Genomic DNA, 21,770 nt, shown 5'->3' with positions numbered 1-21,770 from the left:
ACTCGGTCGAGGTCATTTCCGGCTCTGAAAAAGGGTGCTTCCGAGTTGACATGTTCATGAACATAATTTAATTTAATGTCAAAAGTAAATACAATTAGCTTTAACATTTTCATAATCCTAATACACTCAATATAGTGATTTCCTAATGCCCAGTTGACTTTAATTGTTAAAGTTGGAAAAAATTCGATATTTCAATGAAAATTTCCACCATATCGTGAAACCGATATAGGAATGCTAGTGCGTGAGTTAGGATGTAGGGTGCGCGTAAACTACTTTGATTAGTTATTGTGACCGCAATCGTAGCAAGTATGAGTAATCTTATACCATGTTCCAAGCGACACTTAATCACTTAGGCTGTTGAGTAGATTATCTCTCTAATCTACTGGATTTAGTAAGGTTTCGCCATTAAAAAATTATACTTGTTAATCTTGTCACCGAGGAGACTTAAAGCTTATCTACTCGAAATCTCCCTGTCCGGCTCTGTTTAGCGCCATCTGTTTGCCTGTAATTAAATTAATCAAAGCTGATTTATACACTACAAAGAGAGAAAAAAATTTAAACAAACAAATAAATATAATTTTAATTATTGGCGTTTAAAGATGTGATTGTCCAATACAGCTGTTTTATAAATCTCCAACGGCAGTAAGGACAATCTACATAAATGAATAGAATCATTCAAAATTTTTAGTAGGAACATGGTATTAACGAGATTGAGGCCATGAATATGAAGTACGTAAATCTTTATTTAGCATGATAGCAAAAACATGCGAATAGGTTTTGTTAAGAAAAGTGTATATTAATAGTTTATGTATGTCATCCATATAATCGTTGAACTGCGAAAGCACTTAAACTTAAAAGGTAAAAATTTCTAAAGAATATCGTAAGACTTATTCATGACATACATTAGTATTGTATATATATATATACATATATTGTAAACAATATATATATATATATAATATATTGATGTTATTTCAGACAACATTTACAATTCCTCTAAATACATTTTACATGTACTTGCAGGCAAAAAATAGTTCCAGAGGAAAAGAAAAAATACACTTATTTGGCTCCTGGTGTCGATTTTAGACCAGAGACGTCGCCTTATTTCCCCACAGATTTTGATATTGAACGACCACCTCATGATGGACTTGCACAAGCGCCACAGTAAGCATATTAAATAATAATGATAATACAGGATATAGATTTAAGAGTATTTAAATGTTATATTGTTTTTTAAGGTTTTTATGAATAGCAACCAATTTCAAATTATTTATAATACTGCTTATACAACATATGTGCATTTTTTTCATATTAACACATTCAAACTTACATATGTTATATGGTTTCAGCTTTAAACAGCTAGATACCGAAATATCGATGTTGTAAAGTCAAATAGATGCTAATTCTAAGAATTTATTCTAAACTTTGAAGTCATACTTCTAATATTGATGATATCATCACTAAAATAATTATATCGTGTCACATGAAACGTATATTAAAACATGTAAGGAAATTTTAAGTTCGGGTGTAACATTTTATACTCTCGCAACTTGCAAGGATCAAAGCCCGGGAAATTACTTTAGATGCCGCTCCTTAATATGATCTCGTATACCAAATAACAGTCTTGTACCTTATTGTGGAGATTAATTATAATTTTTGATTAATGACGTTTTGTGGGCGTGGCAGTTTTCCGATTACGCCCATATACATTGCCGACCGTCACACGGTTCCAAGAAACATGTGTACCAAGTTTCATAAAGATATCTGAATTTTTACTCAAGTTTCAACTCGTCTCTTCATCCTGATCATTTATATATACTTGCATAATCCTATATCTTACTCGATTAGTTTTAGGTGATACAAACAACCGTTACGTGAACAGAACTATTATACTCTGTAGCAACAAGTTGCGAGAGTATAATAATGATAATATAGTATATGATTGGTAAAAATTTCAATAATGATGATGATGTCAAAACGCACCTGATTCAGTTTTTTGCTAATAAAAACCAGAAGTTTTATGAACGTGGGATTATGATGCTGCCTGAATGATGGCAAAAGGTAAAGTTATTTAGTTCCATTAAAAAATTGTCAATTATTTAATTGCCAAGCTAATATATAAATGTTACCCACAAAAATTATTGTAAGATGCAAGATTTAGTTTGTAACATGTAGGTGTATAAATCGACGCTGATGTTTAAAAGTAAATCTAATGTTATCACTACAAATTGTTACTAAGTTCGGATGTACATATGTTTTTATACATACATCTTAATTATATTTCTTTTTCCCTTATATAATACTATTTAATTTCTATCATATATTTATACAATAATGTCATATATAATAGCAAATTATACATATAATTTAAATTTTTTAATTAGATAATTTACATATTTTTCTTAAAATTGTCTTAAAAACTACTGTCAAAATTGCTAAACCATTCTAATTTGATTACATTTGGAAAAAAAAATGAAGAACTATTGCATTAAGTCTGAAAACTTTAGTTCGAAATAGAGACACAAATGCTGTCATGATAGCTGTGTACTGTCTCAAAAGTAATTGCATTAACATGGGAAGGTTCCATGTTTGAAAATGCCCAATCAATTTGTGTACCGGCCGGTGTAGTTGAATATTCTACACCAAGCAGGAAGCTCAAGTTTTTTTTTTGGAGCAGATTTCCTATTGGATTCCCTGTAGACATTAAACAAATGATGAAATCTCCAACAATTAGCACATTTTGATTGCCTAACTCAGCAGTAAGGACTTCCTGAAGTTCTACAATTAAATGTCTGACAGAGAAAGCTGAATTTCTGTACAGAACCAGAATATTAATACTGAAACATTTAAACAAAACCGCTTCTAAAACTTTTCGGCCTGAATAAATTTTCTTTACAGCCTTTGGTTCTATAGAGCTAGCAATACTATGCTTTGCATATATTATATTATAATGCCCCGTTTATTTCTGTTGCTTGTTTCCGTGCTATCTATCCTCAGCTCGTTAATTGAAGTAAATCCTGGTATATCAAAATTTTCGCATGGATAACTCCAAGTTTCTACAAAACATAAAATATCTGAAGATAGCATCAAACAGTCGCTTTTTATATCATTAATGTGAGCATGAAGATTCTGAGCATTATGGAATAAAATTTGATGTCCTGATGTTCGGGAAATCATAACATTGAAACTTGTTGTCAGAGCTTTATTTGTGTTCAATTTCATTAGTTCCCTAAGTACAGGATCCGATTCAAAAAATTTGTTAGGAGGAGTAAAATTTCCTATGATGACTAGACCTTCTGCAGAAGTAGCTCGACTACAAGCGACATGGGTCGAGTATGAACTACAACTTTATTATATGTGGCACCCTGACTTTTATGAATAGTTATTCCCTCAGCCGGAACAACTGGAAGCTAATTTCTTTCAATTGAAATTTGTTTATTTGTTTTATATTGAAAAGATTTTTGAACTTTTTCAATTGGTGACCAAGAACTTTCTAGAGGATGAGGCTTTTTTGATCGTGCTATTAAACCAACAGAAGGTTCCAAAAATTTAACCCACAGAATTGTTGGAAAAGAACAATGGAAATCAATTTGCATAAGTGGTCCAGCTGCCCCATTAACCAAGCCATCACACGTGTTTATATTCACTGTAATCATATATTTTGCGGAAGTTTTTAGTGTCAATTCATAGGGCAGTCCCTGCGTTTCAGAAATTTTGAAAAATTTAACTTTTTTCAAAATATAATAATTTTCACTTATACCAATTCCTTTAACCTTCTTTTGCAGTTGAAAGGATAGCTTCAGTTGGGATTCGACTGAGCTGAAAGGCATTGAAATTATTTGTCTCTTCATTGGACCAAAATAAATGTATGGCATCATCGGAAACTTCTTCGAAATTGACTATTCCAGTTTCAACGAGTGATATGTCCTCATTTGTCATAGTACCAGATGCCATATGGTTTAATGCAATTGCAGAGGCCTGATCCTCCCGTTGTCTCATTATTTATGTTAATTCAAAGTATTTAAATAACTCCCATAAAGGAGAACCAACTAAAGTGCAACCATCATTGGGATTAGGAAAGAATATCTATCTCCAACAGGTGAGAGTTGCTTCAAATCACCAAACACGATGATCGGTATACCACCGAAGGGGCTGTCTATTTGTTTTAGTTTCGCATCAACAGAGCTAAACATATGAGCACCTACCATCGATATCTCATCAATTAAGATTAATTTTAAATCGATAAGTTTGGAATACAATGAATTAACTGTGTCATTGCTAAGTGGGCTCAACTCTCTATTCAACTGATTAACAGGTTAAGAGAATATTAAATGAAGGGTCATTCCACATATTCCGAATGCTGCTTTACCCGTAGGGGCGCAAAGAAGAACTTTTAAGGAACTTGGATTGGATCCAAGTGTAGAATTGTAACGATGGTTAAGAGCTTGATATAGGTATTGCAGCTATCAAACGACTCTTTCCTACACCTGCACCGCCGTCAATGAACTCATAAAATGGGCGATTTGTTTTTAGCTGGTGCATCAAATGTGTCAAATAGGTTTTTTGCTTAGTATTTAGACTTTGAACTAAAGAAAATAATTCCTTAACTGGAATTAAAGGGGGTAGTTAAATATTGCAATCAGATTCAGTGCCATTATCTGTTGAATCTTCGCCATGCAAGTCCAGCATATTTATATTTGGGTTTATTTCTGGAAGTGCCAACACTCTGAAGTTATTTCACACGATAGGTGGTTCATGTTGAGCACCTTCCTCTAAGTCTATTTCATTATAAAGACTTTCTAAAACATTTTCAAGTTCTCTTTGCTCAAAAACATCATATTTTTTTTGATTTTCCTCAATTAGAATACGATGTGTTATGCAAGTCTGTTATTTATCGTTTACAATGAGATCTTGCTGTTCATTCCGCCAAGGATAGTAAAGCATTAACATTCCGCGGAAATACTCAACTCTGGCCAAATCTGGGTTAAACCTTCTATACCGAATAATATAAGGTTTGGTACGTTTTTTCACAAAGCCGCTACCGTCTTTAAGAGGCATGACAACCCCGCTTTCTGGTAAATTATCGTCTTCCCTCTCTTCTTCTTCATCATCACTATCTTGTGCTCTTCTACTAGATTTAAAATATTTATACCTAGATGCAAAATCAGCTAAACAAAGAGTTTCTAACTGATCGGATCTTTGAACATAACGGTCTAAAATACCGGCTACGAATATTTCAGTCGAACCTGAAGGAAGGTTCTGAAGTTCCGCTCTAGGTTTTACCATTCGAACACGTTCCTCAGGTCGAGAGGTATTTATAAATATTTCTGCATTACTTGCTTCCGAAAGATGGAGCCCAATGCAGCAATATACTGCTTCTTGTGCAGATATTTCTGTGCCTGATATAAATTTGTGACCTATATGTTTAAGTTTTTGCTTAATAGTATAATTTCCAGCAGTTATCTCTGATATAGCTTCATTTAAGAGCCTAGATTTTCTTCTGTTAGACTTGTATAGATATGTAACCAGTATTTATTGGATATCCAAATTTGCTCTATGGAGTTCCAAAATCAGATTATAAGCGTTTATAACACGACCCTGTAATTTTCTTTTTAGAAAAGTTTTGGGTTTTGTTAAACTTGACCTAAGGGCTAATAAATAGTCATCAAAAGACACATTTATTCTACTATCAGAGAGCAAGTGTTCAAAATCTTTTAAATTAGAAATGTCTTCTGTAGTCGGTAGAACGCGTGAGCAAGCGGACGTGTCAGATGTGGTGATTTTTGTGGTGTTAACAATATGTTCTAAAAAATTTTAAATTTGGAGAGAAAACTTGCTGCGTTATTGAATCAGTTTAATATAATTATTTTAATGAAAATAAAAGTGTGAAATAGCATTAAAAACAAAAAACAAATTAACAAAAAATGTGGTTGCGTAAATAAGTACAGCAGCAACAACAACAGCGCAAGTGTCTGAAAACAATACGTAACGCAATTAATAGACTCAACTAGCTGGATGTGCACACACAAGGAAAACAAAAACAAAAAAGTGGAGAATAATAATGAAAGGAGCACAAAAGAACGAAGAAGGGGTGATTGGAAGAGGCGGCGTAGAGCAAAGTGCGGTGAAAATTTCTGCAGCAAAATGCAAAAGTGCAAGCAAGAACAGGGACGAAGCTGCGCAGCTTGATGATAAGTGTGACGAAACTTTTAAGTGTCAAATATGAAAATTCCTAAAATTGTAATTTGCATTATATGTGAATGTGTTTATCACGAAGGTGACTTCAACAGATTTAAAAAAGGTTTTTACGTGGGTAAGCGATTGATTGTGTGTCCGGATCATGGTGATGTAAACATAACCTCATCCGACCACGCCACGCTGGATGAAAACTCAAGAAAAATAATAGCATATATAAAACAGCACGAAAAAGAAGATATTAAGTTAGCAGCAGTGTAATGTTAGATACATCAAGCTCACAAGATCTTCTCAATAAAACAGTGAGAAACAATGAGGATGAACAGCTCCTGAATGCCAAGGTTGAAATTGAACTGCTACGTGATTTAAATCAAGAATTTAAATCTAAAAACAAATTATAAACTGAATTACTGGAAATAAATAAATTAGAAGTAAGCAAATGTAAGTCGTACGCGGAAATTTTAAAAGAGGATAAGAAAGAAAGAGTGTTTAACAACACCCAATACTTGTTCCCAAAATCAAAATTTTTGATATAGAAGTGACATGAGCAAGGAAGAACTAATTGATGATATTTGTAACAGAAACAGTGCCTATTTCGATGGTGACTTTAAAATTATAGCTGACTTTACTAATAGTAAGAACAAACGTAGCTTAATTCTTGAAGTGTCTTCTAACATTTATCTCAGTGCGATGTCCAATAAAGTTACCTATGTTGGCCATAAGTGTATAGTGCTTGATTTATCGCGCTTTTACCGCACATTACCGTTATATGGGGAGTGGACGGGGTTGTCACCCGATTTCACACTGTCGATAGAGGTACTTAAAACATTGGCTTTCAGTGAATTTTGTTATTATAACTTTAGTGCTTTAGAAAATATGCACATTATATTTATTAGGAGGCGGGACCACGCCCACTTTTCAAAAAACTTTTAAACTGCAGATGCCGTTCCTTAATGTGATCTCGTATACCAAAAAACAGTCTTGTACCTTATTGTGGAGATTAATTATAATTTTTGATTAATGACGTTTTGTGGGCGTGGCAGTTTTCCGATTACGCCCATATACATTGCCGACCGTCACACGGTTCCAAGAAACATGTGTACCAAGTTTCATAAAGATATCTGAATTTTTACTCAAGTTTCAACTCGTCTCTTCATCCTGATCATTTATATATACTTGCATAATCCTATATCTTACTCGATTAGTTTTAGGTGATACAAACAACCGTTACGTGAACAAAACTATTATACTCTGTAGCAACAAGTTGCGAGAGTATAATAATGATAATATAGTATATGATTGGTAAAAATTTCAATAATGATGATGATGTCAAAACGCACCTGATTCAGTTTTTTGCTAATAAAAACCAGAAGTTTTATGAACGTGGGATTATGATGCTGCCTGAATGATGGCAAAAGGTAAAGTTATTTAGTTCCATTAAAAAATTGTCAATTATTTAATTGCCAAGCTAATATATAAATGTTACCCACAAAAATTATTGTAAGATGCAAGATTTAGTTTGTAACATGTAGGTGTATAAATCGACGCTGATGTTTAAAAGTAAATCTAATGTTATCACTACAAATTGTAAAAGTAAAAATTACAAGTAAGGAAGGACTAAGTTCGGATGTACATATGTTTTTATACATACATCTTAATTATATTTCTTTTTCCCTTATATAATACTATTTTATTTCTATCATATATTTATACAATAATGTCATATATAATAGCAAATTATACATATAATTTAAATTTTTTAATTAGATAATTTACATATTTTTCTTAAAATTGTCTTAAAAACTACTGTCAAAATTGCTAAACCATTCTAATTTTATTACATTTGGAAAAAAAATGAAGAACTATTGCATTAAGTCTGAAAACTTTAGTTCGAAATAGAGACACAAATGCTGTCATGATAGCTGTGTACTGTCTCAAAAGTAATTGCATTAACATGGGAAGGTTCCATGTTTGAAAATGCCCAATCAATTTGTGTACCGGCCGGTGTAGTTGAATATTCTACACCAAGCAGGGAGCTCAAGTTTTTTTCTTGGAGCAGATTTCCTATTGGATTCCCTGTAGACATTAAACAAATGATGAAATCTCCAACAATTAGCACATTTTGATTACCTAACTCAGCTGTAAGAACTTCCTGAAGTTCTACAATTAAATGTCTGACAGAGAAAGCTGAATTTCTGTATAGAACCAGAATATTAATACTGAAACATTTAAACAAAACCGCTTCTGAAACTTTGCGGCCTGAATAAATTTTCTTTACAGCCTTTGGTTCTATAGAGCTAGCAATACTATGCTTTGCATATATTATATTATAATGCCCCGTTTATTTCTGTTGCTTGTTTCCGTGCTATCTATCCTCAGCTCGTTAATTGAAGTAAATCCTGGTATATCAAAATTTTCGCATGGATAACTCCAAGTTTCTACAAAACATAAAATATCTGAAGATAACATCAAACAGTCGCTTTTTATATCATTAATGTGAGCATGAAGATTCTGAGCATTATGGAATAAAATTTGATGTCCTGATGTTCGGGAAATCATAACATTGAAACTTGTTATCAGAGCTTTATTTGTGTTCAATTTCATTAGTTCCCTAAGAACAGGATCCGATTCAAAAAATTTGTTAGGAGGAGTAAAATTTCCTATGATGACTAGACCTTCTGCAGAAGTAGCTCGACTACAAGCGACATGGGTCGAGTATGAACTACAACTTTATTATATGTGGCACCCTGACTTTTATGAATAGTTATTCCCTCAACCGGAACAACTGGAAGCTAATTTCTTTCAATTGAAATTTGTTTTAAGTGCTGTCGTGTGTTTGATGTTTTTGACTTGAGTATGTGCTTTCGATGTGGCCGGACCAATCAGAGCCGCAAAAAATGTAACAATGAATCAGCTTGCCTAATTTGAAGCACCAGCACCATAAAATCATGTATAAACTGTGTTTATTACAATAAACATTTTAATAAAAACAACCCCACTGATCATACGGCAAGGGATATCAGCGCATGCGCATACCTCAAATTCAAATACAACAACATTGTGAAATCAACAGACTATCCTACAATGCCTCAGATTCCGACTCACTTTGTTAAAGTCCTTGAACCAACGAGGGGACCAAAAATGAATAAGAATAGTAATCAAGATTTGAATTGTATTATTGAGGATTCTGTAGATAATCTAGAAGATTTAAACAAGAAGTTCGCTGTCAGTGACATTCTCATACTTCATATCAACATCAGAAGTCTCAATGCGAATTTTGAAAAACTTGAACTTTTGCTAAAAAGTCTAATATGTAAACCACATGTTATAGTTTGTAGTGAAACGTGGAATTTAATTGAACATAAATTATATTCATTCATGGTTATAGCATACATTATAATCAAAGCAGTATAAATAAGGCAGATGGAGTAATAATGTATGTCTCAAATGCTCTAAAACACTCTACATCCGTAGATACTATCGGCAATTTTCTCTCTACATGTATAAGTATTAACAATAATTTAAATTTAAAGGTAACTGGAATGTACAGATGTCTTGACATCACTAAGGATGAATTTATTAACAATTTAAAAATATACATGGATACTAATTCTAAAATTAAAAATCATATATTAGTTGAAGACTTCAATATAAATTTAAATGATGTAGACTATCATTCAGATCTACTACTATCAAGTGTTTTAGATATGAATTATGTACCGTTTTTTAATAATACTACTAGGCCTTATAGTGAGGATGGATCATGTATAGACAATATGTTCGTTAAAACAAATATTCCCAACGTAAAATCAATTACATATAAACAAATAATCACTGATCATTATATTTGGTTTTTGTCATTAAATACTTGTACGTATAAAATATTAAATCATAAAGAACCTAAGAATCATCTCAGTTATAAAATACTGGAGAAAAATAGTAAAAATGTACTTGGGGAAGAAGTATTAAATATACAGGATCCAAATATTGCTACTAATAGTCTCATAGCTAAAATACAAAATTTGATAAAAAAAATGCTTATGTAAAAACAAAACACAACAAGCGTAAATTTAAATAGCGTAAAAATTGGATTACGATGGGCATTATGAAGTCATGTCGTACTAAAAAGATGTTATATAATAAATGGAAAAAAATAAAGATAATAAGAACTAAAAACTAAAATGCTAAGTGTAATGATGAGAGTAATTCGATAGATAGGAAATCTAATTGTAGTAAAGACTTATGGAATTATGTAAATCATAAATTAGGTAAAAATGTAAAGGCATCTAAAGATATAGACTACTTATTCGAACATGATGTGAAGATCACTAACTCTGCGGAAATTGCTGATACTTTTGTAAATTTTTTTAGTAATGTGGGTATAGATTTAGATTCTAAAATGAAAAAAACAGGTAACAGTACGGTTTATAATATAGAAAATAACGCTAAGTCAATTTTTTTTAAGACAACTGATGATCAAGAAATTGAAAAAGTGATCAGAAACCTAAAAGACAAAGCTGGGGGAGTTGATGGAATTAACACTAAAGTCATAAAAAGAATAAGTAAATTTATTAGTAAACCATTGGAATTTATCTTTAATAACTGTATGACTATGAGAATATGGCCAAATGGATTAAAATGTGCAGAAATCCTAGGAATTCATAAATCAGGAGACAAACATAAAACTAACAACTATAGTCCAATATCCTTAATTTCTAATATAGCAATAGTAATAGTTTGTGAAAAAATTATTCATAAACGAATTTATAACTTTATAACAGACCCAAAAATTATTGCGAAAATCCAATATGGCTTCTTAAAAAATAAAGGCACTAAGGATGCAATTGTAGAAATTACCAGTTTTATATACGCTAATATTGATAAAAATAATTCAACAGTGATTTTTCCTGGATTTAGCGAAAGCTTTTGATACAGTAGATCATGTTTTATTGCTGGATAAATTATATAGATATGGAATCAGAGGAATCGCTGTTGATCGTGACTACCTTAAAAACAGACATCAATTAGTTAAAGTTAACGGGGTAGAAAGCAAATCATGTAAAGTTCAAATAGGAGTGCCGCAAGGTACAATCTTGGGACCACTGCTTTTTCTTCTATATGTAAATGATATCTTTAAGGAACTACCTGAAAAGTGTTTGACAGCTTATGCACATAATACAATAGTTAAATGTATAGGTAAATCTTGGGCGGAAGCTCAATCACAAATGCATGTGCAGTTAAGTTTAATAGGGAATTGGATGTGTAATAATTACTTAACTCTAAATGTTGAAAAAACTAACTATATAACATTCGGTTCATATAAAGACAGTATTCCAGAAAGTTTATAGTTCAAAATTTATGATAAGACCATTAAAAGAACTGATAATTGTAAATACTTAGGTATATATTTTGATAGTCACATGAGATGGGATATTCATATCAAAGAAGTCATAAACAAAACTAAATATTTTCTATTTATATTTTCAAAGTTTAAAAATATAATGAACAAAAAAGCACTAAAAACAATTTATTATGCATTATTCGATAGTATAGTCAACTATGGAATTATTACCTGGGGAGGTAGTTATAAGAATGTTACAAAATTGTTTAAAAAAATACAAGATAAATTAATTAATCATTTATGTGATAAAAACGAGAGAACATCCGTAATGGGTATTAAAAAGAAATTTATTTCTGAGTCACTATGTTATCATTATTCCGATTGTAGAGAGGTATTTAATGAATATTAAGGTAAGGCTAGAGCTAAACCGTTACAATTACCAAAGATTAAAAAAATATAACTTACAAAGCCTCAAAATATATAGCAATTAAATACTACAATATGTTACCGCTGAGTCTAAAGTTGTTAAATATTAAAAATTAAGCAAGTAAAAAGAAAATAACTAAGTGGATTGTAGATACTGATATTTGTGTTTTCTTTTGTTTTTCATTATAAATGACATTGTTATTAAAAGATTAGTACTTAATTATAATAAACTAATATTACCAGGCCTATGTACAGGTGTTTTGTAACACCTCTATAGGTGCATACTTTGTATGTAATATGTACTTCGTATCCTGGGATAAATAAATAAATAAATAGATATTTGAATTTAAAACGTTTTGAATTTTGAAAAAGTTTTCCTTATGTCTTTCTGAGTTTTGACTTGTTTCTGTAAGGGGTAACAGTATTTGCGTTAAAGGCATTGGTGGATATGGTACACCAAAACGACAAAATTGTTGTCCTCTTATTTCCTATGCTTTTCATAACCCAAATAATTTTCTAAGTGGCTGATCGAACCATCTGTAGAAATATAATTGTCAATAAAACTAATTACATCAGGGAATGTCTGAGCATCTTGAAGGTTGATCCTGGGAGCATTATTAAGCCAATAAACCATGTACATGCGGGGAACCTCTCTGTTGAAACTCCGCTCTCCAGCAGAAATTTGTAAAATATTCTCTCAAAAAATGCCGGCATTATCTTTAAACAGCTTAAGAATTTGTCGATAGCGGTAGTCAAAATATCTAGCACAAGTAACCGCGTCTGACCGAATTAAGCGGTCTATCTTATAATAATAATAACCCAACGATTACCCTCCTCCCGGCCAACCGACGCGAGGGGCGCAATTCGCATACGTGCGGAATTAGCCGATTCATAAAAGGCAAGAGAATTTTTGAGGTGTTGAGATCTAACTCTCAGCTACAGAAACAAAATTTTCAGCAGCTAAGATTTATAGTTACAATCTAACAAATTGTTACATGTTCATTTATTAAGAGAAAACAATAAGGTCTTTTTAAATTTGAAAAGTGAGTCAGATAAGTCAAATGAGCTGGAATGAGAATTCCAATCATGACATATACGGCGGAATGGTTCGTTTAGTTCAAAATTTGATCTATAGGATTTTAACAGTAAAGGTCTAAACTGCCTCGAAAAGCGAACCGGGATATTAAACTTAATTTCAGAACTTAATTTCAGACAGGAGAGGACTTGTTCCATTCAAGATTTTCACTAAGAATATTATGCCAAGCATTTCCCTACAACTAGAAAGTGTAGGTAGATTAATAAGTTTTAATCGACTAGTGTATGGAGGTAGACTTACCCTATAATTCCATCGGAAATGCGCTAAGGCTAAAAGTAAAAACTGTTTTTGAACAGACTCTAACTTGTCAGAATGGATTTTGTAGTTAGGGTTCCATACAACAGAGCCATATTCCAATATAGGTCTAACCAAAGTTGTATAAAGTGTTTTAGTAATATACGGATCTCTAAATTCTTTAGACCAACAAAACTGAGGACTATCACACCATGCACCCATATTGTTTAAGTCTGTTTGCAACAGACACCTTTTCCTCAGTTGATGTGTATGATTTAAAAAGCTTTACGTCGTCAGCGTATAATAAAATTTTTGAGAATTCTATTACTGAAGAGATATCGTTATAAAATAACAAGAACAGAATCGGGCCAAGAAGACTACCTTGTGGAACACCTGAAGAGACATTAATTGTATCTGAAGGTGTATTCTCAAATATCACTCGTTGTGTTCTATTATAAAGATAGGAAGCTACCCATTGAAGATATATTGTCTGAAAGCCCAGCAGATCAAGTTTATGTATAAGAATCGAGGGGTTTACTTTATCGAAAGCTTTGCTAAAGTCTGTGTATATAACATCCGTATGCTTATGTTCCCTAAACCCCAATGATACATCGTTTACAAATTCAAGTAAGTTTGTTATAGTCGAATTCCCCTTACGATATCCATGCTGAGATGAGGAAATTAACGGAGAAATCAAAGAGGTTATATGGTCAGTGATGATAGCTTCAAAAAGTTAAGGTATAACTGATAGTTTTGCGATACCTCTATAGTTTTCAATGTTGGATCTAAATCCACTTTGATGCAAAGGAACTATGAATGACTGTTTCCATATTGAAGGAAATATACCATGTTTAAGAGAGGAATTAAATATCCTTGTCAAAGGCAAGTAAATATATTTGGCACTATTTTTTAGGAAGCATGAGGGTATCATGTCTGGGCCATAACTAAAAGATGGTTTTAACTTATTCAAATTAAGTAGAACGTCTTCTTCAGAAATAATTGGAGCGTTAATTAAAGTATTCGAACACAGCACGTGCTGGTAAGAAAAAGTTTTGGAAGAATTATTACAGTAGTTTGACTTGAAAAATTCTGCAAACATATTGGATATAATATCACTGTCACTTGAAATGATAGATTTGTATTTCAACGCGGACGGAAATTTGAAAATCCTGCGTTTGGAGTTGACGAAATTATAAAACGATTTCGGATAACTTACAACATTCTTTTTTACTTTATTTAAGTAATTATTATAACATTTTTTGTTTAGGTAAAAATATTGTCGACGCAATACTGTTTTTCAATTTATATAACTCTTTCGAAAACCACGGACTTATACTTTTACTTGTAATAACAATTACTATTGGAACATACTTTTCAAATAATTTCGTAATAATGTTATTAAAATGAGAGACACTCAAATTGAACATACTTTTCAAATAATTTCGTAAACTTTTCGTACTTTTCAAATATTCGAATATCACCATTATAATTAGGCCATGATATTGTAGAAAGTTCTGTATTTAACTTTTTAAAATTACCTTCTGCAAAGTTAAACCGAGTACAGAAGCGCGAAGTTTGATGATTATTATCCCGTATATTGCCTATGATTTCGACAGATATTTCCAAAGCAGGTTGATACGAGTCCTCTGGTAGAACAAGAGGATTACTCTGAATAACAAAACACTTTGAAGATGTATCAACGTATACTAAATCCAAGCATTTACTAAATTTATTCGGAACCAAATTAATTTGGTTCAGACCCAACTCGAACATTTTTTCGAAAAACTCATGACAACATGACCGATTGCAAATCTGTACGATATGGTCATGGAAAGCTTTCCACGAAGCACACGGTAAATTGAAATCTCCTAATAGGATTATTGAATCTGCATTATTTGCCATCGAGGTAGCACTATTTATTGAAGAAGCATGCTTCATGTAGACAGATAAGTCCGAATGGGGTGGCATATAACCCTAAATAAATAAAGCAACTATTAACATAGACTCTAATACATTTAAATTCAAATGAGTCGGTTCCTATAACAAAAACCTCTTCAGATGGGATAGAGGAATGTACGGCAAATAGAATACCTCCCTCGATTCCGTTCAGTCAATCACATCTAAATATTTGAAATTCGCTGTTTAAGATCTCATTATCAACAAGTAAGGAAGGGCTAAGTTCGGATGTAACCGAACATTTTATACTCTCGCAAAGTCAAATGGTATACTCGTTTGAGATTTCTTTGTGTATTGACTGATATTTTCGGTAGAAGGTCAACTATAGGCACTGGGGCCCACATATTTAGTACTTAGGGGTTTGAACAGTTTTGGTTCGATTTAGACAATTTTTGGCCGCAAGGTGGCATACTTTAATTGCATTATTCACGCAAAGTTTTACGCCGATATAATCATTTTTGCTTGATTTGCATAGTGTAAAGTGAAAGAATCAAGTGGTATTTAAAATGGTGTCATATGGAAAATAGGCGTGGTTGTAATCTGATTTCGCCCATTTTCGCACTATGACATAGAAACATGAAAAGAACGTTACGCACCGAATTTGGTTGAAATCGGTTAAGCAGATCTCAAGATATGGGTTTTCGCCTAAAAGTGGGCTGTGCCACGCCCACTGTCTAATTTTGAATGCGGTTCCTATAAAGTCATCTTATACCATCTCAGAGATAAAATTTAATGTCTCTGGCGTGTTTAGTGCTTGATTTATCGCGCTTTTAGTAGTTTTTAACAGTACATTATATGTACCGTTAGTTATGGCAAGTTATTTGTTTTTGATTAATGGCGTTTTGTGGGCGTGGCAGTGGTCCGATTACGCCCATCTGCAATACCAACCGTCTCACAGTACCATGAAACATGTCTAACAAGTTTCATAAAGATATCTCAATTTTTACTCAAGTTAGAGCTTGCACGGACGGACGGACAGACGGACGGACAGACAGACAGTCACCCGGATTTCAACTCGTCTCTTCATCCTGATCATTTATATATATATAACCCTATATCTAACTCGATTAGTTTTAGGTGATACAAACAACCGTTAGGTGAACAAAACTATTATACTCTGTAGCAACAGGTTGCGAGAGTATAAAAATGTGAGGTTTTAACCTTGTTTCTGCAAGTCCAATTATATGGAAATTAAAATTGGAACTGTTTAAATGCAAGTCGGTTAATTTTGTATTAAGACCTCTAACATTTTGATAATAAATGCTTAGCGCCTTTCTACCAATCAGTTTTTTATATCAGTGGTTGCTTTTGGTAATTTAACAATGTTTTCCTCATACTTCTAAGTTTAGACTTAAATTCGCATACTAAAGCTCCAGGTGGCCAGAATGAACTATCTAAGATCTTTTTGAATATTTCAGGAGATACGTCTATTTTAAACGATGATATACTTCTATCATAATTGAAGTTAAATTTACGGATATTGATATCATCAATTTTTAAACGTGACAAAATGTGATACTTAATATCCTCCACCAAGGTCTCTTTGGCAAGTCTAGAAATAAATATAGACTTTTTAGGTGGAATAACTACCAAATTTTTAACAGATGCCACTAAGTTAATAGGGGAAGCCTCTGAAATTGTGAGACACTTATTATTATTAGATAGAGCTTTTGGAGAATTAAGCTCTTTGGAAGTTGACGGCTTATCACCTTGAGGGCAAGGAGAAGAGAGATTTATTAGGTCATTGGGAGGAGACGTTCTCTTCTGTACAGAAGAACTAAGTGTTACCTCATCGGAAGGACGTTTACGCTTAGGAGCGTATGGATGAGCGAGTAATGCACAATTGACTAGTTGTTCCTTACATTCGGTAAAGCTATCTGTTGCTTTTGCTGACCAAGTAAGTGGTGTGGTATCGTTTCGCCTATTATCACGAATTATATCAAAAAGGCAGCCTTGAGTCTTCAGTGCGACGATAGAAAGTAAGCATCGCTAGAAAACGTTCCCATTCCTTGACAATGACTGGTCGTTGAAAATTTCGAAGTGCCTCAACACGTTCTGGTGGTGGCCGTATACCATCTTTCTTGATAGAATGCCAATGAATCGTAGTTCCGAGACGCCAAATTTCGATTTACTAACGTTGATAGTTTGGTTGTTTTCACTTAGTCGTTGGAAAACTTGGCGTAGATGGATTTGATGCTCTTCTTCCAAAATGGATGAAATGCATACTTCACCGAGATAAACAAATACGAAGTTTAAACTACGAAAAACTCAAACCAAGAGTCATATGTGTAAATTCGGGAATCGCTATCACCGTTTTACAAATGTCTTCTCTATTTATGGGCACTAGGTGAGAAGCCTTTTTTAAGTCGATTTTAAAAAATACGCATTTTTCAGTCAGGATATTAGAGAAATCGTGCAAGAGTGGCAACTAGTATCGATCAAGAACTGTTATTGCATTTACATGGTCTCCATGTACCATCAGACTTACGCACCATATGTAATGGGCTTGTCCAGCTACTACTGGATGGGCGACAACTGCCCAGTTTCATCAGCGAATCAAATTCAGCTTTTGCGGCGGTTAGCTTTTCGGGTGAGAATATGTAAAAAAGTAGAATTACCGTTAAAAGATTTTATACTGAATATGCACGTTTTGTTCATTTCGCAAACGGTTTTGCGATCGAATAGAGACATCTATTTTTGAGATCGACCAAGAGCTCAAAATATGCTAGAAAATCAGCATCAATAGTTACTTGAGAAAAGTCGGTGATAACGAAATTCGGCAAACGTTTCATACCATTAGGAGGAGCTCGGGCTGTGTTGTTGCACTTTGGTAAGAAATTTGACGTATCGTATTTATATTCGTAAATAGTATGTCTTGGCGGTTTTAGACTGTTTGCCTAATTCTAAAACCCTGGAAGTGGAGCGGACTTATGACGTTTTTTTCAATAATACAAAATTAAGCGGCTCTCAGCATTTAGTTGCTTTCGCACCGAATTTATTATGGTACCAACAAATCGTTCTGTTCGATTTACCTATTGGCGTATGGGGTCCACATGATTTAGATCGAGACCGCGAACGAGTTAGTATAGTTTTGCTATTTCAAGTTTCAAGTTCGAAACTTCATTAAGAGCCAGGCCCTCTTGTGCGTGGTTATTTCGCATCCCAATGATTTCAATGATGGAATCAGTGACCTTGACTTTTTCCACGAGAGCCACGTTTGTGTCAATAATCGCTGCCAATAAGTCTGCTTACTCATAGATCGTGCAAGATGCTGTCATTCAGTGTCGTCCCTGCTGCCCTTTTGATGTCGTTAAATAACTCGCTGGGGCGTCGATCGCCCAGAACCATATATTCAAGAACACGGTGCAGCCGCCGCTATTGATTGTTCGAAAAATGCACAATGATCATGTCCTGAATGTGTTTGAATTTAAAACTTGTCGGTGCAGCGTCTATGATGGAGCATAGCTCTATAAGCTTGTTAGATGGTACACTTGCAAGAATCTTATTATCGTTGGTAATTGAATAAGCGCTAAACCAAAAATCTAGAGAATAAAAATACGCTTCGATGTTGTCCTCGGTTATTGTTGGTACTGGTAGACTCGAAGTTGAAACCACGTGGCTATGGTTCAGCGCCATTCGTATGAAGTTAGTGTGCTTAATATAACTTTTTTTATTCGATATAACTTAAGAGCTAACAAGTATGTAATAACAAAAGGAATGAAGGCTTAAAAACATATGCTAGCTAGCGTTGCAGTTTAGGGGTTAGACAGAGATGTATTTTAGGAGTACCGCGCCGAAGATTGAATTTATGCCGTATTGATTCGTACAATATATAATTATTATAATATAAATAGAAGGTGGCAACACTTCAAGATCTTAAGCTGTAATTTTTTGGCTGTGAACTTTTGTGTTTTTATTTAAAAAAAAATCTTCAAGTTTAATTGATTTTTTTTACTGATTTAATACAATTTTTAGTGATTTAACTCTGAATTGCATGATAAGTATTAAATGTTCTTAAGTTTTGTGCAGTATTAAAAAGTTTAAACTTTCGAATTTTTGGTGCCGAGTCAGCTTTTTGTTTCATTTTGTTTTATTTTATTATATAATATTTTCTCTCATTATTTATCTCATTTACTTCTTTATTCACAGCTGTGTTGCGTTTAGCTTTTTATTTGTTACAGTGCTTCTAAAACTGCTCGCTATATTGCTTTTTAAACCTGTCTTGGTTTTAAACTTTGATAAAAAAAATTGCTATTATTTTTGCGTTTGTTCTTAATTGAATTTACTATTATTAACATTTTATTAACACACTAATTTATTATATACCTATTAAATTTTGTTCTACTTACTCTTTTATTTGATCTTCATTCTTGTTGTTTATTATGTCTTGTAACTTCCCCAACTGTAACATTAAAGGCGAATCAGATCGCTAGGTTTCATGCTGGCTTTGTGATGGTCTTGCCCATATTAAATGCGCTGGACTGACAGGTAGAATCTTAAATTCTATTCTCGACTGTAGAGGTTGCGTTGGTCCTGTTTAAATTGTAGATCTATCGAAATCGATATATTTAAAGTTTATAAGGAGACACGCAATGGTTTTAACGAAATCGGTCGAGATCTTGTAACACTCACTGAAAAATTTAGGCACTATGAAAAATTGTTCAAATCTTTTAAGTGCCTGAATGATTCTCACGAATCCTCTAAACCTGCTCCTAAGCGTAAACGTCCTTCCGATGAAGTAACAATTAGTTATTCAGTACAGTAAAGAACGTCTCCTCCCAATTACCTAATAAATCTCTCTTCTCCTTGCCCTCAAGGTGATAAGCCGTTAACTTCCAAAGAGCTCAATTGACCCAAAAGCTCTATCTAATAGTAATAAGTGTCTCACAATTCCAGAGGCTCCCCTATTAATATAGTGACATCTGTTAAAAATTTGGTAGTTATTCCACCTAAAAACTCTATATTTATTTCTAGACTTGCCAAAGAGACCTTGGTGGAGGATATTAAGTTTTACATTTCGTCACGTTTAAAAATCGATGATACCAATATCCGTAAATTTAACTTCAATTATGATAGAAGTATGTCATCGTTTAAAATAGACGTATCTCTTGAAACATTCAAAAAGATGTTAGATAGTTCATTCTGGACACCTGGGCCTTTAGTACGCGAATTTAAGCCTAAACTTAGAAGTATGATGAAAACATTGTTAAATTACCAAAAGCAACCACCGATATAAAAAACTGATTGGTAGCAATTCGCTAAGCATTTATTATCAAAATGTTAGAGGTCTTAATACAAAATTAACCGACCTGTATTTGAACAGTTCCAATTTTAATTTCCATATAATTGGATTTACAGAAACTTGGTTAAAACCTCACTTTTTTGATAATGCGATTTTAAACAGCGAATTTCAAATTTTAAATGTGATCGACTGAACAGAATCGGTGGAGGTGTTCTATTTGCCGTGCAATCCTCTATCCCATCTGAAAATGTTCTTGACCGATGACCGACTCATTTGAATTTAAATGTATTAGAGTCTACGTTAAAAGTTACTTTATTTATTTAACCCTATTTTATATACCACCCCATTCGGACTTATCTGTATACATGCAGCATGCTTCTTTAATAAATAGTGCTACCTCGATGGCAAATAATGCAGATTCAATAGTTGTATTAGGTGATTTCAATTTACCGTGTGCTTCGTGGAAACCTTTCGATGACTATATCGTGCCGATTTGCAATTGGTCATGTTTTAATGAGTTTTTCGAAAAAATGTCCGAGTTGGGTCTGAACCAAATTAATTTGATTCCGAATAAATTTGGTAAATGCTTAGGTTTAGTATACGTTGATACCTCTTCAAAGTGTTCCGTTATTCAGAGTAATCCTCTTGTTCTACCAGAGGACTCATATCAACCTGCTTTGGAAATATCTGTCGAAATCTCAGGCAATGTACGGAATAATAATCATCAAACTTCGTGCTTCTGTACTCGGTTTAACTTTGCAGAAGCTAATTTTAAAAAGCTAAATACAGAACTTTCTACAATAACATGGCCTAATTATAATGGTGATATTGAATTGAGTGTCTCTCATTTTAATAACATTATTACAAAATTATTTGAAAAGTATGTTCCAATAGTAATTGTTAATAAAAGTAAAAGTATAAGTCCGTGGTTTTCGAAAGAGTTATATAAATTGAAAAACAGAAAAACTCGAGCCTTTAAACATTTAAAAAAAAACTGTTTCACTTGTCGACTATTCTGAAAATTCTCTATTGCGTCGACAATATTTTGACCTAAACAAAAAATGTTTTAATAATTACTTAAATAAAGTAAAAAAGAATGTTGTAAGTTATCCGAAATCGTTTTAACTACTGTAATAATTCTTCCAAAACTTTTTCTTACCAGCACGTGCTGTGTTCGAATACTTTAATTAACGCTCCAATTATTTCTGAAGAAGACGTCCTACTTAATTTGAATAAGTTAAAACCATCTTTTAGTTATGGCCCAGACATGATACCCTCAT

General features: G+C 33.0%; 1 protein-coding gene across 1 annotated transcript in view; it reads right to left on the bottom strand.

Annotated features, from left to right (window-relative positions):
• The window catches only part of LOC138857044 (trichohyalin-like), a 69,415-nt gene that overhangs the window by 24,900 nt on the left and 22,745 nt on the right, over positions 1-21,770 (bottom strand). The gene's annotated exons all lie outside the window — the stretch shown is intronic.

The sequence above is a fragment of the Bactrocera oleae genome, chromosome 4 (assembly GCF_042242935.1).
Source record: "Bactrocera oleae isolate idBacOlea1 chromosome 4, idBacOlea1, whole genome shotgun sequence".
Taxonomy (NCBI): Eukaryota; Metazoa; Arthropoda; class Insecta; order Diptera; family Tephritidae; genus Bactrocera; species Bactrocera oleae.
Note: the sequence above shows the minus strand (reverse complement) of the source record. Positions and strands in the feature narration are given on the sequence as shown.